Here is a 19,191-nt window from a genome sequence, read left to right as displayed (position 1 = left end):
AGGGCACTATATAACCGCGGCAAAGGCACCCGCCGCTGATAGTCCCACTCAGTACCACTCTCAGTGTATGTGTTGGAGATCCGGGATGTCACTGAGCGAGATAAACGCCAGCGAGGACAACAGAATGAAAAAGCAGCCGTGATAAAGCCTTCGGAGAGCAGAGTAATGCTTGTCACATGTTTGTGCAGGATCAAAGGCTTTCGCTCAATGCACATCCCACCATGAGGCGGAACAAAATTCACGCATCTAAACACTTGATGCTGGGATCAGTAGCCAGAGGGGGAATTGAAATGAAACTGTCAGTGAATGATCTCCTGGATTGTTTCAGCAGAATAGCTACACACAGTCATATTTGGAATACATTTTCAGTTGTAATGGGATTTCTCGGTGGGGTGAAGTGTCTGCGCAAAGAGATTGGCCGCATCTAAAAAGTTTATTTACTTAGCCTACCTGTGTTTGAGGACTACTGTTGCTGGGGAAGCGTCAGGAAGCAGGAAATAAATTTACGCTGACCTGAGGTAATGTAGTAGAAACATTTGAACACAGGTAAAACAGTATGCAGGGAAATGCAATATGTCATGCAGTATCCCTAAGTTCTGCAGCGCTGTGTTGAATGTCTCAAGGCAGTGCAAACTGTATTCTAAGACAAGTATGTCTTTCCTGAAGTTACAAACCACAGCAGCAAGTCTGGGACATGTGACACATGTCTTGAAGATGCTTAGCTGACACATTACATTTTATTTGCACGTGCAGTGTGTTGGTGCACAAGGCTGAAGAAAAGTAGCTCACTCTCTAAAGTAAAAACTCCTCCATATGTTTTTTCTGTTTCATGTATTAGCACGGAAGGGGCAGGGTGATAGCAGCGGTGTGACAAAGTGATGAAGTGGTGTAAGATGCGTTAAATGACCTTTTCGGTCTGCTGCATTATTGACTGCCTTCCCACCCTTTCCAGCTCCATCCTGTGAGTTTGTGGTGTTATTTATTTATAATTTTCTTGATCCCGGGGAAAGGAGGATTGCCAGACAAAATGGAAATGTTGTTGAGCGGGAGAAAAAATCAGCAATGGAAATGTTGTTGTGTTCTGGCAAAAGGGAAAGGGCAGTCATGAGATCCCAAAAACAAATGCAAAAGCAGCATGACATGTTCTCACATTGAAACAGTAGAGGAATTATCATGCCTGTGCATTTCTCCGCATATGAAACCGAGGTATGGTCATTTGTATTTGACAATACTTGCTAAGTGAGTCAACTGACCTACCCAAGTGGAGTAAGAATAAATAGAAATGTCACAAATCGAAAAGATGCAATGACCCATGTCCTATAGGAGAGCATCAAAATGTCAAGGTGTTCATTCAAGGCGATCGTTTGACCTTTTTAGAGCGTTCATAATTGACTCATTGTTTAAGATATATATTAAGTAAAAATACCAAATATTTGTATATGATTGTAAATTGAAAAAAAAAACAAGCAAGTTGGAGACATTACCTTGACCTCTGAGAACTTGTTTGGCTTATAATACGTTTACTTAATTCAGATGAAAAGAAAATAACGTATGGATTATTAAAATAGTGATAGTCATCACTGCACGCATCCCTAAAGTCATTTTCTTTCAGCTGACCATCATACATCTCCCATTCTCTGTAGATAATATTTGATTAAAAGCTATCGGCGAACATCATTACACTCCAATTTACATCTGGAAGGTCCACAGCTCATCTTGTGGCATTAGTGGACCTCATGGAAAGATAGTGCTTTGCCCTTGAAGAAACCTCAGTCTGAGTGGTCATTACAGAATTAAAACAAGTCAGCCAATTAAATCTATGATTAGGATTTTGTTTTAGGAGAGATAATATTAGCGGGCATATTAAATGGCTTAATGTAGCCTGACCAAGGGCATATTTAATCACAACTGCAGTTCACTTGCATAGAACCACATTATAATGACATGGGTAATATGCACAACGTTAACATAAGGCTTCCTTACACCCTTTCATCCCTGCAGCAGATCAGGATGCCCTGTTCTTTTTAAAGCATGTGTGTTCTGTAACATAAGGAAACTTATCTGCCTTACATTACACAAATAATAATAATAATAATATTTACTGTCCACTAATGTTCACAGGTTGGCTATAACAATAACCATAGTAAATCAAAGCACATCCAAGAATAACTAACACAACATGCACAGTACAGACAACAATAACGGAGATGGTTTCAGTGCGAATGGCGTTTACGACAGACTTCAGCGGATTGTCTTCTCAAGTGCAGTTTTATGAATTATTTTAAAAAAGGGGGGATGAACAGGATCAGACACAGTTTGTTGGGATTTTTTTTTTTACCTGCATTTTATATGTACATCCCAGTGTTTTTGCTCTAATTGTAATTCTGGACAGTCCCCAGGTGACCATACTGTGTACACATATTCCAAGTTAAAACACGGTTGTTTCCAACAAGGCTTCTGTTAACAGAAGTGCTGTTCCTAATTAAATTGCTATAGTAAATCTAATGGTAGCCTATATGCAGCTTCCTGATTAGATACAAACTACATTGCTTTTAAAAAAATATATTCTGTGTTGGCTGCAAAACTTATGTGCAATCAAAAAAGGTTTAAAAGTATTTAAATGACTTCACACCACTTAGTAAGCTTACTAATATGGTGATAATATGTAGACTGATTGTTGGGAATCTGGTAGGCTTTAGTGGCAAATATCCAGGATATTTAAATGAAGGGTAAATGGTCTGTACTTGTATAGCCTCTTTCTTGTCTTCTGACCATTCAACGCGCTTTTACGCTACATCACATTCACTCCATTTGCACACATGCATACATACACAGAGCCTAACTGCTCACAACAGAAACTAAGGGGTGGGGGGAGGATCGAAACGCCGATTAAATGGCAACCATCTACCTCCTGAGCCAAAGTTGACTCTATTTATTAATATTAATAAATTCATTAATATTACTAAAATGATTAAAATAGATGAATAATTATGGGGTACCTCACTGGGATTAAGATCCAATATCCAAAACATGAAAACAGTCTCAAAAAGGGGGTTGCCCTCCCAGAAATGGTAATATTTAATATTTTACATTAATAAGGTGGAGTAAAGGGTGACTGAGCACTGACTGTCACAACCAGCTGTTATTACAACACATACACAACCATAGGCAACTCCTCTTTAAGGTACAATAGACTTTATTTAACTTTTAACAATTAATAATAACTTCAGTGGCTCCGATAAACCACTATTATCTACTCTAAGCACAAATAAAAGCATACAACAATCAGCAATAGGTGTGGGAATCTCTGGGCACCTCATGATTCAATTCGATTACAATTCAGAGAGCTGCAATGCAATTATAAAACCATTATCGATGTATCTTGATGCATGATTTTTTTCTATACAGGATATCTGGATAATTACTAAGAATTTAATTTGATACATTTATTCCTCATTTCTTTAACAACCAGTTGTCAGACTTTTCTGAAAACTGAAATATAATTATCAGGATGTACAGTATACAGGACAGAGCTGTACACCAATTAAGCTAAGCTTGTACCTGATGTTCTCAACCCTTGACAAGTAGGTAAGTTAGTACTAATGACATACAGCTGAGCTGTTACTAATTTAGCTAACGTTACATAACAGCTATAAAACGTGCTGTACAGGGGAGATGTTAGCTTGTGCTAACAGCCTTCACTTTTCCAGCAGTTGGGGAAACCACACTTTTAAACTAGACTTTTGGTCACAATGTGACCTACACTGCCAGGCTGAAACTTACATTTTTCCTTGCTAACTTTCACTGTCACTGTTCTGCCGCTTGCTCTCTCTCATATTCGCTCAGCCTCACTCTTAGGGGCTGCCAAGTGTTGAGAGTCACCAAGCTAGCACAGTGTGCAAGTTAAAATCATCACTTGCACATTGATATTAATGATTGTGTGACATTTTAGTAGGGTGGTTATTCATTCCGCAACAGTGGTGTCCTGAACACAGGGGGGAACAGTGGTCTCACTGCTATGTGCACGCCACAGACGGTCTGGGCGCTGCACTTCAAGCAAGTTCCGCCTTTTGCGTTCTGTCAGCATTACGTTATCATTTAACATAAATAATCGATTTTTTGACATTTGTTAATCGAGTCAGAATCTTACACATCCACATCGCAATGCATCAAAGAATTGAGTTTTTCTCCCAGCCCTAATCAGCAAGCATTTGATGCAGTTTTGTGTGAGTGTATGGGAGTGTGGGACAATAGAGGGGGGAGAGTGAAACAGATGGCAGAGGTGACCCTGTGGGTGGCGCAGAACACAACTTGAGCAAGGCTATGCTATCTGTGGGTTCCAGGTGTATATGTGTGTGGATGTCCAAAGGAGTGTAGGTGTTTGGGTGGATTAGCAATAAAGAAAAGAGGAAAAGGCACACAAAGCAAGGTACAAAATTATACTAAGTATAACTGTTCGTTTATCACACAGGAACCCAGCAAACTATTTTGTAGCCATGTCCTCTCAGGCTAGGATACTGACGGTGGCCGGATTTGGATTCAAATCACGTGCACGCTAGGAAACGAGATTGGTGTAGTTGGATTGTTGTCCGGGTGGAAATAATAGAGAGTGAGAGAGAGTTGTAGGGTTATATGCGATGTACAGTGCCAGAAACATGTTGTGGTAATGAAAAGGACAAAAAGTAAGGAATATTTGTCATAAATCAGGAGAAATACAGGAGAATTGTGACTCCAGGAGGACACCGGAGGAGAGCAGAGAAAATCGTAAGCGTGCAAGGATTAACTGTGTCCCCCGTCTGCATAAGACCAACTAACACCATATTATCAACATATTTTTACAATTGGCAGGTTGAATTCATAATTTGCCTTCCCTTTATAGGGAAAACAGGTAAGAGCACAGAGCCTTGAGGTACTCCTGTATTCAAGATAACCGTATAAGAGGTTATACCACGGGTGCATAACGTCAATGTTACAAAGCTTTTAATACAATACTATACTATACTATAAATACATGTCTGGAAAAACTCTGCTGTAGATGTTTAGTAAAACTATTCATCAGTTATAATGTTGCGTCTCCAGTGTCTCTGCCCTTCTTGTATGCAAACTGAGGTGGGTCAAACCATTTACTGAGAGCTGTTGAAAGATGACTGACTATGCCCCTCTCCATACATTTACATGGGATGCTGGTCCGCACTCTGGGCTTTTTTTGGACAGGAATGATATTGGAGAGTTTTCATATTTTGGGAACAGAATGTTCATTCAATAAAAGCTAGAACAAACTGAGTAAAAACTGCTGTGAGCTGAAACCTAAACAATTTTATCACCCTGACCCCTTAAGCCATCATGTCCAGGTGTTTTACTAGGTTTGATTCTAGCTAGGCTGGGTGCTACGTATGCCTCTCTCAGTACAACTATGGAGTGATCACTGGCGTTAGTGAATATGTCAAAATTATCAAAACAGGTGAGGCTTATCACACCTAGAATAAAACTGATCATAACATTGAGTCCATTCCAGGCTTCCCTGGCACTGTCAGAACAAAGCTGACTCTATCTTTTCTTTATAATTCTTCTTATTCTTCTTTAAAGTTGATTTCAGTTCCTTTCTCTTTCGCTTCGGGCTCAAATCTCTATCGATAAAAGCAGTTCTCCTCACCTTAATACACTGTCACATTTCTGCAGAAGCCTCTGTTTTGTTATTAGGGTACACTCTAATGGTTTTCTTGGTAGAGACAATAGCCCCAGAAATCTTGTGTCCTCAGTTATGGTCTCTGTTAATTCATTAGTATCACAACAGCAATTGAGGAACATTTGCCAGCCTGTGTCTTTGAAGCAATCATGCAGCATCTACTCTCTCGTTGCATCCTATGTCCTTAATAATAGGTTGCACTTGTTTTACTTCAACTCTGTATTTCGGGAGCAGGTGGATGACATTGTGATCAGACTTCCCGAGTGGCGCACGACATAGCACTCTAAAAGCATCTCGTATGTTGCCAAAACACTGATCAAGAATTCTTGTGTGTCTCGTCCAACAGTCAATGCACTGATGGAGAGAGGGAATATGTTGGGCTGGATCTCAGTTGTTAAAACCCAGAGAATGAACATGGTGAGCGTGAGAGTGCAGTGTTACAGCTATCCTACCGACGGCCTCATCTGTTGTTCTATAAATTTACATAGTCCTTTGACAGGTGGTCATCTCTGTCTGCTCTTATCATTGTATATCCGTTGCTTCTGGCTTTAGCCATATCTCTATTAGACAGATGAGATTACACACTCAGATTGGTTTTCTTATTTTTATCCGTTGTGTTTTTTCATTTGTGTCCCTAGATCTCTGTACAGTCAATGGTAATGTGGTGTTTGAAAGTCCCGACTTGAGCTTGAAGCTTCAAAATCTGATCTCTGGTGTAGGTAAGTGAGGCGTTATGTCCACTGGTTGAGACACCACTCGACAAAAACAACTGTGAATTTCCATTTTCAGAAACTGGTTGCTCTGTTATTCTCAAGAGGTAAAACACATCAACATGCTAGACAAGTTTAAAAAAGATATACAAACAAACAAAGCACCAACGTGAAGCACTGGGTCAGTGGCACCCATTGGAAGCAACAACCTCATGCATTAATTATATTTTGACAGTCATCATGAAGGTTTTAAAAGATTTTAACACTTTGTCTGATCTGCTTACCCGAAAAACATGTGATTTATCTCCCTTGTGCACACGAGCTCGGGGTGTGGATCTAACAATTATTTATCTATCAATTACTTGTAAAATGTACTAATTTGTGTCAAAGTGTCAAACGCCTCTCATGTTTTTGTGATGTTTTCTATGTGTAGCCCAAGACAAATTTCCTCTCAGGGACAATACATTTTCTGTTTAATTAATGGGCTGATATACAATGCCAGAAAATACTTAAAAATGCCAATCACAAGTTCCTAGAGCCCATGTAGCCTACAGCAGACATTCAAATTGCTTGTTTTGTACGACCAACAGTATAATCCTCCAATATAATTTAAAATTATAAAAAAGAGAAAAAAAACAAAAATCCTCACAATTAGAGAAGCTGGTACCAGAAAAAGAGATGACATCCTGGATTTTCATTGTTGACTATAATAGATTTCCTCACATTACATTAAACAAATGAAATCTAACAGCCTTTTCACACACATGAATCTCTTCATCATGGTAATCTATTCTGCTGCCAGTGTAGGCCACTGAAGAGTTCACAAATCATTTCTTTCTACAAACACTGTAATATAACACTTTCTGTCAGGTCTCTGGAGCAGTGGACTATCATGATGAATTACTGTGCATTTGAAGTCCATTTCTAAAAGCTGTACTCTCCGCGGGGGGGGGGGGAGGAGTCATTACTTGAACTTCATAATTCAAAACCTCCATGGCATTAATCATTATGTTTTATCAACCTTGAACACTAGCTGCAGTACACACTGCCCTACAGAAAGGACAGTTAAGTGTTTTGTCTTGTGCTTTCATACCTTCATTGAGGGTCTAAGATCGTACAGATCGTAAAGCCCCTTGAGGCCAATTTGTGATTTTTCATATAAATAAAATTGACATGACTTCAATCCATCTGAAAAGGTTGTTGTTAGTTTGTCTTACGATTGTTTGTGCTGCAAACAAGCCTTTGCAGCCTCCTTAAACTATAATCCTTTCTTCATATTCATAAAATATTTATATTTACGTCTCATTCCCAATCTGTGTTTTTAAATAAATGTGGCCTACCTGTTGAGGGGAAATGCTCTGAAAATAAAAAAAATAAAAAATGAGACTGTAAAGGTAAACAGCCTATTGTTTTTGCTCATTAGAGATATTAAACATTGCTCTTTACTCTTATCATGTTTGAATGCTTTTGAAATATGCAAGGAATAAACAAACACTGAACATATAGCCTGCATACAAACAACTGGTGGTTTTCACAATGTGCTCACTGAGAAAAAAAACATTCACCACACACTCCACTTGATTAAAAATAATTCAAAATAATCATCCATTCGTCCATTATGGAGATCAAGAAGTCAGTCAGCCTGTGAAGTAAGCCCTGAGATGATGAGAAAAGAAAAGAGCAGAAGTGTCTTACCTTCTTCAGACATCTGCACTGCACCGAGTTTTTAAAAAATGGAAACAGTTCATTTCTCTGAAAGCAGTCATGCGCATACTGTCTGCCTCAGACAGCACAGAGAGCTTCCCTCCCTCCTGCCATTCTCCTGCCTCCTCTAATGCGAAGTCTCACTGGATCACCCGACATGATCCTCCTAGGCCCCACCCCCTGCCCGATCGGTTCACACCTTTTAATTAGCGGGCCCTGCTCATTTATTGTTTACTGTGTGTGACCGGTAAGAACCAACTGTCAGAGTTATTGTCACACTCTTGCTGTAGGGGAGAGCGGGGTATGTTGTCACACTTTTCAGTCTGTCTGGCATTTACTGGGCACCAATGGTACAAATGTCACACCAAATGAAAGAATGAAGTCTTGGCCACATATTTTGTCACGTTTATATCTTATCTCATTATGGAGTTGTGGACTGTTGAATTGAGAGTGTACACTTGTGACAATTTGCCCCATTGGAAGGCAAGTTTCTATTTTATTAAGGTTGCCATGCTGGGGCCAGTTGTTTTGTAAGTATAATCTGGGACAAAAAAGACTAAGGCAATGTTTAAGCTCTCAAAATGTCTTGTTTAGTGTATAATGTAATGTTTTAATATGTTTTAGTAGCTTACAGTTAGTATCCGCAACACTTCTTTGTAAGGCTTAATGAACAGTTTAAGCTCTAGTGTTCTAGACATTCTCTGGATCCCAGTTTGTTTTTTGTATCCCACTTTAAGTTTTGCTAGGAAAATAGAAACGTCTCCATATTCACCCCTGTTATTAGCCCTGATGTGAAGTATACACAAAATAAAATACTTGACGGTAGGCCATCATCTTTGTATTATGGAGTGGAATACATATTTTGGCAGACTGCATGTCCAGGTAGGACCAGTAGGCTACTGCTATCGCTTTCTGTGTATGAAAAGTTCTGTTTAAATGTAATGCATTATTAAATTGTCATGATAATAATTTACCCTTTAAGGAGGGGAACTATTTCCAGCAATATCCAAAGGCTGTCCATGCAGTGGAAACATGGATTACAAGGAAAAAATCTTGTCTACAATGCTGCTTACAGTTTAATGTACATTTCATCGCAAGGAAGATATGATTACTGTAGACCAGGGCTATTCAATTACAAATTCAGTTGGGCCGGATTTTAAAACCAGGACACAGAGATGGGCCGGAAATTTTATTTACACACTTGTATTGGTAATCCTTCCGTTCTTTATCGATGCTCTTATCAGTCCTATTTATTACTAAATAACTGAATATATTTAAAAAATAATGTAACATTTTTTATTCTAGAGCAGCAACAGGATTTGGTTAATGCGCGTAAAACCAACGCCAAATCCCACACAAATCACCGGCCTGTGCCTCCGCACCCTCCTAAGGAAACGCTTCACCAGGGGGTGGGAGAACACAGTCCTGTCACCGAAGCCCCTGTGACAGGAAGAAATGGTGGCAGAGTGGGTTTTAACTTTACTGAACGCCAGCCCCGTCCATGAGCAACTGGAGGAACGAAAGCATCGCCGGCAGCGGACAGGCTACTGGGTCTGTCCCCTGGTCCAGACACTAGCGTTGGAAAGCCGACCACTTAGAGGAGTAAGAGGACTGAGTGGAGGAGGCCCTCGACCCCTGGATGGTGCAAATCACCTCCCGATAGAGACCTAAGCCCTCCAGGCGTCGCCTCTCAGAGAGGCTGGCTGAGGACCAGCTAACTTCTGATCGCACCCCACCCGGGGGAGTTTCCACGGGCCGCCCTGCCAGCAACCGCTGGAGACAGGGAAACCAAGACGTGCTGGTGCGCTCCGGGGCCAACAGAATCAATGCCAAGGTTGAAAACTGCAGGCAATCTTGAAGGCGTGGGATCAGCCGCACCGGCGGAAAAGCATACAGCAGCCAGGGAGGCCGAAGGGGGTGCGTGAAGGTTTCCACTCCCGGATCAACCACTGCTGCAGCCTCGCAAGGGGACCACCACTTGAGCCGCCGACATGAGGCCCAGAAGCCTCATGACCAACAGAGCTGCCACCGCCACTTGAGGGACAACATGGTGGAGCAGCTCCATCAGAGCATCCACCCTCTCCTGAGAGAGCCACAATCCCCGGAGAGAGGACTCCAGTACCACGCCAAGGTAGATGTGTCTCTAGGAGGGAAGAGGGGCACTCTGCTTCCAGTTCACTGTGAAGCCCAGGTAAGACAGGTGTGAGACTAGCTGGGCCATCTCCATAAACCGCTTCGTCTCGGGACGGCGCCAGCAGCAGCAGGTCGTCCAGATAAAACAGGACCCTGATGCTCGACTGCTGCAGCAGTTGCGAGCTGCATGAAGGCCGTCTGGCCAGCTGGTGGAGGTTTCGCCCGGGAGTGGCAACAGGACAACACCCCACAAAGGGGTTGAGTGTGTGTGTACCGCGTCCACACCAAGCGTAATATCCGCATTATATAGCCAGTCGTCTGCTCTGAGCGACGAGTGTCGGCCAGCAGCAAGCAATCCGGTTGCTAGATGTCATTAGCCAATTCGGAGCAACGTGGGCACACGGGGTCTCCCTGGTCGGCTGATGCAGGCAGACCGCATGTGAGCATCAAGTTAGCTATCCATTAGCTCAATGTTAGCTCCCTGTTAGCTTGCCTCGCCGCGGCAACCTAGTAGCGTCGAGGCCGGCGTCATCGGAGGTCAGAACGGGGGAAGCGAGGAGCCACTCCAACTCCCGCTCTTCCGTCAACAGCAGATCGAGGGCTTCGTCCAGAGAGCGGGTGGACCGCCACACAAATCTGTCCTTTCAGTCAAAACAAAATTGCTGGCAGAGTACACAGTAAGTGGCACGGCCACTTTACTTTGAATTTTAAAATCATATGTTCTCTGGAGTACAAATAGAACTATGGTAATTGAATGGAATACTGCAGATAACTTAAATGTAAAGTGTTAAAGCTTAAATGTTTATAGGGGACCTATTATGCTTGTCTGTATTTTCTGTCACATCTATCATCTTATAATCTATTATGTTACAATGTCAGATCTTCATGTTAAATGTGGCTTTCAAATGATGAGGTAAACATATTAAAATAAATCCCTGTGAGCCAAAACCTCAGATTTCCCATTGCCCTGAATGCTCCGGTTTTTCAGTTTTTTCTACTCTCAGTTACTTATGATGTCATACGGATCCGGTTTTTCATATTTGGTCATTGGTGCACAGCCCCATCTTGTCCCATGTAAGTAACGTTGGCTAAAGCAGAAAGGCGTCTTACCGGCCGGCGATCGGTGTGTCTGGTCTGTGTCTGCGTAATTCATAATTTAAATTTTGGAGGACAAAGATGCGGAGATCACCAAGGAGGAGAACGTAACGTGGACCTGTTTCTGGTCCAAAGCTGCCCTGACTGACAGGCGAATTGACCGACTGACTGATGCTTTGTTCATGTGTGTTTGCCGCACCGCAGGTACTACTTTTTTTGTCAGAATTTAGTCGCAGTTTAGTGGAACAGCGTTTGGTTGAACTGCATTATTTGATTAACCTTTGGTGCTGGAGTGAGCTCTTGCTGGATGTTTTGTTTTCTCCCTCCTTGATTGTGCAAAGAGCTGAACTTATTAAGCACAACTATTCCCAATGGACTGAGTGTTTTTGTTTGTTTCTGATTGTTTTGTGGACTGTTGGATTTATTTTTTGTTGAAACCACGCCCTGCTTTTGTTGAAATATTGTTGACAAGTTGTCACATGTGACGTCTTGCCCCAAAGTCATTGAGACAACTTTCCCCAAACTGACATGTGTGCTCTCAACCTCAAATCTCAAGGTTAGCTTAACATAGCACTTCAGCTGAAGTATCAAAAGACACGTTATTGTCAATTTACCCCGCTCTCCCCTACATTAATAACCATCAACAACTTAAGCACACTTATTAAATGTTTGACATGCATATTAGAAGTGGGAGGGGGTATTTTCTTAGCAGGAAATATAAAAATCATTGGAATTATAAAATGCTTAATGTAAATCTTAAGAAAGGTTATGTGCAAATTATATCTGTATTTTCTATTGTCAACAAATTTGACCCAGAACCAGCAAAAAAAAAAATAGCAGATAGGCTATTATTCCTCTGTCCCACAGAGCTTCACTGTTCAAAAAACAAACAAAAACACATGAGTTAGCCACACTGGCTGACATGTACATGTATTATGATGAACGCGTACGCTAGTTTTATTTTGAGTTGATCCCATGTACATACACATGTCCTGCTGCTATAAATATTTACCAGAGCGCCAAAAAAAAGTGTATTAATCTGCAGCTGATAATAGTCCCCAACAAACATACCATTTTCTCCTCCTCATTTTTAAAGTAAAAACAAATGGGCTTGGGACTGGGTGCCAAAGACGGGACAGGGAAGTCAGACTAACTATTGTTAGACCCTTTCTATTGGTAAAGTTATAAGAATTGTGATATTATCAGTGGACAAACTCACACCGATTTACAATGGTTGAACATGTAATTCCAAAACCATGTGCGTTAATCTGCTGCTATAACAGGCTTCGCTCCTCATTTTAGGCTTTCACCAGATTTTGGGACCTGGCTGAGGGATTCCGCCACAAGAGCATTAGTGAGGTCCACACTGATGCTGGGTGATAAGGTCTGGCTCTCAGTGTGTGTTCCAGTTTATCCCAAAGGAGATGGATGGGGTTGAGGTCAGGGTGCTGTGCAGAACAGTTAAGATCCTGGCTTTGTGCACAGGAGCATTGTCTTACCCAAACTGGTGCCACAAAGTTGGAAGCATGCTGTTACGAGGACTTTTAGTCAGTTAAAAGATAAAGGACGTGCAGCTCCATGGGCTAAAAGGAATGGTTCAGTTTGGTGGTGCTTATCTTTACTTTGCAGAGTGACACCAAATGGACTGAGGCAGAAGGTTGGGAGGGGTCCAGTGCATCACTAAAACACCAAGGATGACAAATAGGCTATTTCTTCTCTCAGGTTATTGTTTCAGGTTGAGTTATTTATTGCTTCTGCGACGGCTCTGTGACCTGACCACAGGTGTCTCAGATGTTGCCGAGGGCCCTGACTGCAGTGTTCACTTTGAGATTTTTTTCTTAAATCTGTCCCGAATGCCAGGGTGATGCATTCATCTTCAAACTGCAGAGTTGTCTCATAAATCGGCTGCCTCTGGGTGTATTGATCTAGTGTATGGATATTTTAAGTCTATGGGTTTATATTGCAACTTTCGCTGTTCATTTGGGGCTGTCCTCAAATTGCCCTTAAACTGGCCTCCTTCTTGTTGTCTTGAGTATTAAAAGTGTTAGAATATACATTTATTATAAAAAACCTTAAAATTGGTGAAATTTCTTTGATCTAATTAAGAGGCAGAGGGAAGCACACAATGTTGAGCCCATGAAAATTTGGATCGCTGTGTTGGAAACTCACAAAAATGGAAACAAATGCCTTGAACAAAGAGACAGCACCAAAATACGCCTGTGTGATAAGGTGAATCCTAATCCTGGATTTCTACGCATCCAACACGCTATCAATAGTGATCTAAAGTAAGAGACTTGTGTTATTGTAACCTGAGCTTCATTGTTGGGATTTTTGCTTGGGGATAATAAGGGGCAGTTTGTTTCCACGCCGCTGGGCCATTACTTATGTTGTCATTGACACTCTGTGTCACTCCCTCACACGGTGCAGCCGATAACTGCGGCAGAAACACGACGCCTGTGTGATAAAGAACAATGTATTGTCTAAGGTTAGTAGCCTTGCCTTTTGTGGCTTTTTCTTCTTCTTTTTCTCTGTCTCTTAAATGTACATCACCTTTCTAGTCTTTTCAACCACTCAAAGTGCTTTTACACTCATCTACATTCCCCATTCACACAGCTTAAGTGCTCAAAGAGAAACTAACATCCACACACTGGCGGAACAGCCATCAGAGGCAATTCAGGATACTTTGACATGCAGCCTGGAGAGGACGGGGATTGAACCTCCAACCTTCTAGTTAATGGGCAACCCGCTATGTCTCCTGAGCCACAGCCACCCTCTTACATTGCTAACCTATACAGACACACACTTACAGAACTTACGTGCCTACATACACATCTGGAACCCACAGATAGTGTGGGAGCCAAACTCATGATGTGCTCTACACCATCTTGGTGAGGACAGGGACAGTGCGTCCTCCATTTTGGTTCCTCTGCCTTTGTTTAAGCACACATACCTACACACATGTCCCACACATACCTACACACATGTCCCACACATACCTACACACACGCACGCACGCACACACACACACACACACACACACACACGCACGCAGACTTGTATCACATGGTTGCTGATAGTTGTATGCTTTAAAGAGGTGGTGTTATGCTTTTTTGCTTTTTCCCTCTCCTTTATTGAGTTATATATCTTTTTTGTGCATAGGTTTGCAAAGTGAAAAAGCCCAAAGGGAGTTCCCATCTCCCACAGAAAACTCTGCTTTGAACTGCCTGAAAACAGCTTGTTTGTAAATGAAACACCACAAATATTTTAATAATGGCAACCATACGATCCTGCTTGGATCTTCGTCAGGTTCGAATGTTTGAAAAATGGAAAGCACACCAATATTTATACAAAATGCACACCAATAGGCTGACAAGCTCAATGATGACAGGAGTGGTTAACCGTCCTTAAATTCATGTGCAGAAATTGGGTCTTTCATGAAACATTTGCTAGATCAAGTCATATCAAAAGGCAAACACAAGCCTGTTGTACTTTGTAAATTAAACATTTTTAAAGTAATAAATTAAAAAAAAAAAATTCTTTTTCTTTTTAACAAATATGTGTGTTGGGGTCTATATGTATATATATACAAATATGGTGCGAGCTGTCATGATATTACCACCATTTGTACTTTTATTTTAAAAACAACAAATCAACAGGCCCTGCTAAGGGTTCCCGTCCCAGACACTTTATTAAAGCCTTTTAAACATATAAATTGAATATCCGCATTGTCTGTTTAAGAAATAGTGATTGATGACAAAACATAAAAACAAGACTCTCAAGACACACAATTCAAAGTATATGTCAAGCTGCTCTGTGTGAAGATCTAAGAGGTGTTAACGCTGAGAGGCCTGAGGCAGTGTTTATGGGATGAAGCGTTTGTCTTCCTCTTTCTGAACCCCTCCGGTCTTTTGCATAGGTCGTGCTAAGTTCTGTCAGGTATAGGTTATAAGGAGCTGTGTTGGAAAACCCTGTGTTCCTCCCCTGAAATGACAGGTTGTCAGTTGTTTTTTTTTCTTTTAACAAAACACGCAAGAACTCAAACTGCACTTTGGTCCTCAATAAGTGTTTCTTCCTCTTCTTGCTATTTCCAACTTTAGCGTACCTTCATCTGTGCGATTATTGAAGGTAAGCCAGCTTGCTAATGCATGATTTGCTGCTTGCTAAAAGGAAACTGACATTGGTGCTCATGTAATAACAATAATGTAATAAGAATATGACTTTATTGCCTTGAAATTGATCAAAAAAGAAACCTTCTGGTCAGTAATTTATTCCTTGGGCAGGAATGTTTCTGTTTGTGGTGTTCCACTCCCATGTTTTTTTCTTGTTTAACCTGTGTTACCTTTCTCAAAAAAAGAAAAGAAAGAATAAACTCTTTCACTTTAAAGGTCAGGCTCCTCACCTTGGGCATTGAAGCGCTCTGGGCATCCTCTCATAACTGATGTTCTCGCACATTGGCCGACTTCAGACATCAAACCGATTACATTTTGGGAGAATCCTACTCTCTCCTTTCGTTGCCGGGGGAGTGCAAACACGTGCAGCTCTAGCCTCCGCTTGGCAGAGGGAAATACATTTCGTTGTTATCAGCTTCAGTTGGTTAAATGCTAAATTATTCATAGGGAGGTAAAGGCTTGCCCTCATGAGATTAGCACGTCTAATTGTTCATCCAGTTTGCTGCTCAAATGCAGGAGCGAGGCTGGCTGAACACCAGCATCCTGGATGATTTCTTTAATGAGAAAAAGAGACATGACATTCAGAAACTATTTACACACACCTCTAAACTTTTAATAGATTCAGCTAAGCAATAATAGCAACTTTGCAGGTTTGGAAATTTAAAGAGAAATTAGACATCAAGTTGGGGCATCACTTTTAACACAAAACACAGAATCTAGAGTGGGTTCACCCTCATAACATTTTAGTGATATTTAAGAAAATTATCTTAAATTATCTTATTATCTTATTATAAATTATCTTATTTTCTGTGTAAATAAACTTCATAGCCCCCAAAAGCTTTTAAAACGACTTTATAGCCATTGAATCTCTAATTCTAATGAAGATCTCCTGCATATTCAATCAGTATTGATGCACCTTTCCTTAATGTCTCAGTCATGCGGTTCAAATCTTATTCCTTTGTTCTGTCTGACTGTCCTACGTATTGGACTGTTTTCAAGCTCCAGCAGACACATGATGATCCTATTAAACTCCTCCACAATATGCAGATTTGTTGCTTGCTTTTCATTAGCAAAGATACCATGGCCCACTCTCTAATATGGTGTTCCAATCTTTCTGCTGATATGTCACATAACAAAGTCCTGTGGCATGCTACTGTCCACAGCATTATACAATTTCTAAACATCTGTCACATCTGAAATATTACAAAAATGTCACAGCTGTGTTAATTACTTCTTTCTTTCAGTGTGAAGATGAATCTTTTTGGATAAACATAAAACTGGTATCCTGGCTGCACGTGATGACAAGCACATATGGACTTGGTTAGGTGCTCTGAGGCTTTTTTTCGTTTTTGTCAGTCTACAAAAGCTCTGTGCCCAAGGTTGTGGAAAGGGGGAGCGATAGTGCAGTTGTACTACTGTCTGCAGTGGATGGATTTTTGTTTCAACTCCACAGAAATCCAAAATGTTTGCTGAATTATATGCTAATTATGTTCCTACTTATTGCCATATTCCTGCAAGACAACGTGCTACTCGAAGAAGAAGACCTAACACCATCCAAGTGTTCTTGTTTAGATATTGTGGCAAACATGTAGCAACTAGCTAGTGAAGAAAGTGGCACATTTAGCAGCTAAAGAGCCAGGTATTTTTCTCAGGAGTTGGTGGCTGGCAAACCAGAGCTAGAAATTTCTAGGAGAGTGACCATTAGACTTCCACCAGGGAGCGGGGGCCACACCCCTCGGGGGCCCGGCAAACAACAGGCCCAATGGTGTGCCAGTGGTGGTATATCATAACTTAAAACGATGTTTTCAGGAAAGTATTGAGACCGATACCAGTGGACGTCATAATAAGCTATCTGCTATTGAAATCAGTTTGAACAGATGCACTCAGTCTCTCTCTCTATCACAACTCAACAGACTAGTGGTCATAGCTGAATACACAACTATGACAATAATAAACATAGGCGAACAATGTGTGACAGTGAGACCACAAGAAAAGTGGATGTGAACTGTATTTTATTAACTTATTAAATCAACATGTCCATAACTTATGATCTAAAAATAGACTAAAACAAATGCTTTGATCTGATTTGATTGAAAAGACTTTTGAAAAGGATTTTTTTATGAACATCAGTGGACCAAAAGTAGCCTTGTGTGCAGTATTGGAGCATGCTAGGCCTACTTCCTTTTATAAATGATTTCTTGTCAGAAGTACAGTACTCGCGTAGCACTGAGTAGCTCTGCTACAGTAAAACTATGAACAGAAAAAGCTCACTGCTAATGAGATCCACAGAGCACCTGTTCTTGCTGAGAAATTGCTAATGAACTTGAGTAATTGTAAAGGGTGGTGTGAACACTCATTGTTTGCAGTAATACTATCCAAACAATGAAACCACACATAAATAATCTATCTACAGTCATTAACACCATTTTTATGATTGGTCAGCAAATATATTTATGTATTTATTTTATCAGTTTTTATTCAGCCTATTGTTAATTCTATAGTATTGAATCATGCAATTCTATAGATTGGTTAAGTGTAACACACAGTTGTTTATATTCTTCACATAGGCACTATATTTTGATAATTAAATGTGTATTTAATAGCCTATATCTCTCTTATTTCTTCTTAAATTAATGCTTATGTGTGATATCTCAACCTTAAAAAACAAATCATTCCATAATGTAGACATGTGCTTCGTTTACATTGTAACAATATTTCTTAACAAACAGGCAGCATATGAAATCCATCGTGATCTATCAGAAAATTACTATGTTTTTATTAAATCATTACACTCTGTCTGTTTTTCACACGTCTCACCGTGCACCACACAGAACACTGGCTGACAAATTGTGCAGTTTGCTAGGCCTCAGCTAGGCCCTATTTGATTTCTCCCACTCTTGCCATCGTCAGTACTTTTGCATCCGCTTTCGTTTCAGAGGGGACGTGGGGGATTTCTCAAGCTTCCACCGCCGTTGTTTCAACTTGACTCCCTGCCAGGAGACCTGCCCTTATCTGACTCCTATTGGCCCTGAACCTGATGGTATTAATTAAACCAACAATGGCAGCGAATATTGCCGATCAGAGGTAGAAAAGGATAAGTCTTCACAGAATGCAGGTGGGATGATTTGCATGGAATGCTGCATTAAAGACAACTCAGAAATATGGGACAAACTGCGTCTGTACTGATTCAAAATGGGACGCGCTATTTAGTTCTCTAATTTTGTATCTTAAGGGACGGGTGGCAACCAGGTGGACACAAACACAACTCCAAATAAATGCTAATGTTCTGTGTCTTCTGGGTGTGTATATAGACTATATGTTTGCCATGTTTGCTATGACAACTTTACACGGTGATCATGAGTCAGGGCTGTCTGTCAGCTTATTTTAAAGTTTTCTGGCCCCCTAGAGGCCAAATCTCAAATAATGCAGTCCACCAAAGAACCAAGAGCAAAAACAACACAGACTAATGGACTGGCAACGATCTCCATAGAACATCAACTTGCACAGAGAATCGAATTAGAGGATGCAGTTAAGATGAAGTTCTGCTGTGTAATCTTCATAAAGGTAGGCTCTATGTGCTCTCTAGTCATTGTTTGTGCACATTTCTGCAGGCAGCAGAAGCTTGAGCTGTGATATTTGAGCAAGGAAACTCATCCCTGTGTAGCATTCTTAGACCACAGTTCATTTTAAAAGA

Source organism: Micropterus salmoides, unplaced genomic scaffold (genome assembly GCF_014851395.1).
Source record: "Micropterus salmoides isolate LMB-PRFRI ecotype aquatic unplaced genomic scaffold, ASM1485139v1 Ms_hic_scaffold_20, whole genome shotgun sequence".
NCBI lineage: Eukaryota > Metazoa > Chordata > Actinopteri > Centrarchiformes > Centrarchidae > Micropterus > Micropterus salmoides.
Note: the sequence above shows the minus strand (reverse complement) of the source record.